The sequence below is a fragment of the Petaurus breviceps genome, unplaced genomic scaffold (genome assembly GCF_028583685.1).
Source record: "Petaurus breviceps papuanus isolate PSGF00001 unplaced genomic scaffold, PetGlider_PUasm1.0 98, whole genome shotgun sequence".
Taxonomy (NCBI): domain Eukaryota; kingdom Metazoa; phylum Chordata; class Mammalia; order Diprotodontia; family Petauridae; genus Petaurus; species Petaurus breviceps.
Window position 1 is genome coordinate 10,450,498 of NW_027187460.1, and position 3,789 is coordinate 10,454,286.

The 3,789-nt window shown below is 36.7% G+C and overlaps 1 long non-coding RNA gene across 1 annotated transcript in view; it reads left to right on the forward strand.

The window, feature by feature from the left end:
- LOC138155952 (uncharacterized) overlaps positions 1 to 2,637 on the forward strand; it is a 14,446-nt gene extending 11,809 nt beyond the window's left edge. Inside the window, exon 3 of the long non-coding RNA XR_011167037.1 lies at positions 2,018 to 2,637. This is a non-coding gene — a long non-coding RNA (uncharacterized lncRNA). The remainder of the gene's footprint in view (positions 1 to 2,017) is intronic.
- The last annotated feature ends 1,152 nt before the right edge of the window (positions 2,638 to 3,789 follow it).

Below are 3,789 nucleotides of genomic sequence, written 5' to 3' on the forward strand. Positions count from 1 at the left end.
CTTTCTTTCTTTCTTTCTTTCTTTCTTTCTTTCTTTCTTTCTTTCTTTCTTTCTTTCTTTCTTTCTTTCTTTCTTTCTTTCTTTCTTTCTTCCTTCCTTCCTTCCTTCCTTCCTTCCTTCCTTCCTTCCTTCCTTCCTTCCTTTCTTTCTTTCTTTCTTTCTTTCTTTCTTTCTTTCTTTCTTTCTTTCTTTCTTTCTTTCTTTCTTTCTTTCTTTCTTTCTTTCTTTCTTTCTTTCTTTCTTTCTTTCTTTCTTTCTTTCTTTCTTTCTTCTTTCCCTGTTTCCAGAGACCACATCAGTGCCTATTCTGAAGTTCCTTCCCACAGAATTTTCTACTTGTTCTCAGGATGCCACAGGGAAGAGTGTTTCAGCCACAAGGGTGAGTGTTTCAAAGGCCAGGAAGAGATACCACTCCAAAATAGCCTCAAGTAACAAATCATTAATAAAGTAGCCCCAAGTTCTCTGCCCTATTGAATCACCCAGGTGAAAGAACTAATGACCTTTCAATTCTTCTGTCAAAGTTCTATACTTCAAACCAAACTATGTTACTCAGAATTATGTAGTGAGTGCTTTGATCACTCAGGTAGATGATTGGACCCTAATTCAGGCATGAATCTAATTCACTGGAAATACATAGAGAGTATTTAAAGTTAAAAGTAAGTCTTCCCAAAGGAGATGAAGAAAGAGTTTGCTATCAGTAGAATACAAATTAAGGGGAAAGAATGGACAAAACTGAAATAAAATTATCCAAATAATTAGTGTTTTTTTCCAGGCTTTTCTAGTTCAAAACTTTGCATAAAAGCACTGTGAAAGATTACTGGATTTGGAGTCAGGCAAGACTTAATAGTGAATACTGCCTCTGACAATTGCTAAAGGTATGATTGGGCACAAGCCATTTAACTTCCCTGAGCCTCAGTTTATTCATCATAAAATAGGGGATGAGATAGTATAGCTATTTGCTAGAGTTGTTGTGAAGATCAAATTCTATAAAGAATGTAAAGTGCCATATAAATGTCAGCTATTAATATCTGGTGCTACTCTTCCAGTGTCATAACCCCTCACATATTCTAGTTAAATTGGTATTAAATTCATCTCTCTCTCTCTCTGTCTTTCTCTCTCTCTCTCCCTCTCCCTCTCCCTCTCTCTCTCCTCCCTACCTTTCTCTCCCTTTCTCTCATCCCCACAACTTGCTTCCTAGAGCAAGATTAACATTCAAATGTGAACATAATCTAACTTGTGCAGGTGGCTACCCATATTCTTCCTCCAGAAATTCTTTGCAACATGCCTTTATTAACTATCTCATTTTTGCCAAGAGCTATGCAAAGTTATGGGGATGCAGAGATGAAAATCAATAGTCTCTTCCCTTAAAACACTTAGATTCTGTTTGGGGATAAACAATATATACACAGGTAAGTAAATACAAAACCTATTTTTAAAAGGTAGTTCTAGTAGAAAGGAGAAGGGAAGAACTAAGGACTATGGAAGGAAGGAAAGGTTTCTCATAGAAAGTTGCACTTGACCACCTTGAAAAGAGCTAAATCTTCCAGTAAGTGATGAGGAACAACCATCTAAGCTTGGGGACAGCCTGAGCAAAGATTGAGAGATGAAAGAGCCTATACAGCAAAAGGACCAGTTTGATTAAATATTGAAAGTATGAAGGAATATAATGTGGAATCAACCTGAAATGATAGGCTAGAAGAGGAATGTACTGCTAAATGTTTTACAACCAGCTCCCTAAATGAATATTTAATTGTCGGCTCTCATGAGCTATACAAGCTTACTACAGAATACTCCTGGGCTGGAACCGGATTACACAGAGCTTAACATGACAAGAATGGAATTTCATATTTTATTCTAGAGGCAACAAGGAAACAGAAGAAATTAAAAGTCCTTGTGTTATGTTGACTTCAGCCATTTAGTTAAGGGTTAAAAACATATTCATAGCGATAGGTTCTATTATATCTACCAATTGCTCTGAACTGAATCATTAACTTTAGAATATTAAATTATTTTCTAGATTTCAGAGAAGTAATCCTTTACTGACTGATCCTTTAATCCATATCATGCCACACAGACTGTCTCACAGAAGAGGGAATCTTCTTTCATCTTTCAGAAAATGAAATTCCAAAAAATATAAGGGTAGGACAGGAAAGGAAGAAGGAAAAAGGTCTGGAATGATGATTTGGACAAAATCAAGAGAAAACAAGGTAGGCTATACAGTCTCCCTCCTAAACAAAAGTTTCAAAAAATATCTCAACTGCTCCCTCTTCCTTTACAGAACTCCTTTCCTACAGACCCATACTCTCAGTGGCATGTGGGATTCTGGCCCTCATTTTGAGAAGTTAGACTTCTTTTCTCACACTGGTTAGCTTGTTTCACTCTCACTCCAATATTCCTTTGGAAGATTTACTTATAAGCAAGTTCAGATCTAAGTTTGAATCATGTCTAGGTACCCTTCAGAGTGCAGAATAAAAACTCCCTATAAAATGTATATCAGGTATGAGAAGGGCATTTATTACTTAAACATAAAAAAGTTTATCCCTAAAAGCTCTAATAAGCATGCATTGATAGGGAAAAAAAAAAACTTTCCAAAAAAGCTAACTTAACAAGCAGAAAAAAAGTTATACTTTTCTGGGAAATTGCTACAATTATCAAAATGAAACTTGTTCATCCTGCTTAATTATGATCTTAAATTTCATCTCATCATGGCCCTGGCCCCCTTGTGTCATCTTCCAGCTTCTTACCATCTTTTACAAGAGCTATGGAATATCTTCTTAGTCAATTTTAATTGAGGACCCAGGATCTCTGCTGCTCTCAAAGTCACAGAATACCTTCAGGCCTGAATTTATTCATTTCAGGAACAATATTAGATCACCAACAGTACAGGAACTGGCAAAGCAGTGCAAAGCAGAAGAGGTAGCCAGAGGTCCGGGTTCAAGTTCCTCTGCTCTAGCAGTCATATGGGAGCAGCAAAAATACCACTTTGGTGGAGAAAGTTACCAGAACTCATACAGGAAGTTCTGGAACTACATGATGGCACTTGGGAGACTAAAAGAAGAAAGAACCATCTGCAGATTTAACTACTTTTGAAAGGCCATTGAACTCTTTCTAATCACCCCAAAGTACTCAAGTGCTGAGCCAACAGGCATGGTCAGACAATAGGAAGCAGGAAAGATCCGCGCAGTGTCTATGTAAACCATGGTTTCAAATCCAGTTACTTTTAATATCTGGGGACTCTATAGGTTTGGAAAGTCATTGCTTCCTTTCTATATGTATTTTTTTAATGCTTTGTTAACTTCTGATTTACATCATTCATTTCCACCAGATTTTGAGTTACAAATTTTCTTCCTGTTTTTCCCCTACCCATGGCCCCAAAACAGCAGTCCCACAAGATATCCCCTCGTCCAATCTGCTCTCTCCCATATTTTCTCCCATACTCCTTTCGACTTTTCCAGTGGATCTCTATGCCTCAGTTCCTGTATATCTTATTTCCGAATTACATGTAAGATGGTATTAATAATAGTATACACACACACACACACACACACACATATATATATATATATATATATTTGAATATTTGATTTTAAAACTTTCAATTCCAGATTCATTCCCTTCCTTCCTTGTCACCCACCCTTACTGGGAAGATAAGCAGTTCAATATAGGTTGTATATGTGTGGCTTATGTAAAACAATAATATAGTAGATATATTGTAAAAGACTGACTATATTTCCCTCCCTCTTATCCCACCTCCCACTTGTTCTATTCTCTACTTTGATCCTGTCCCTT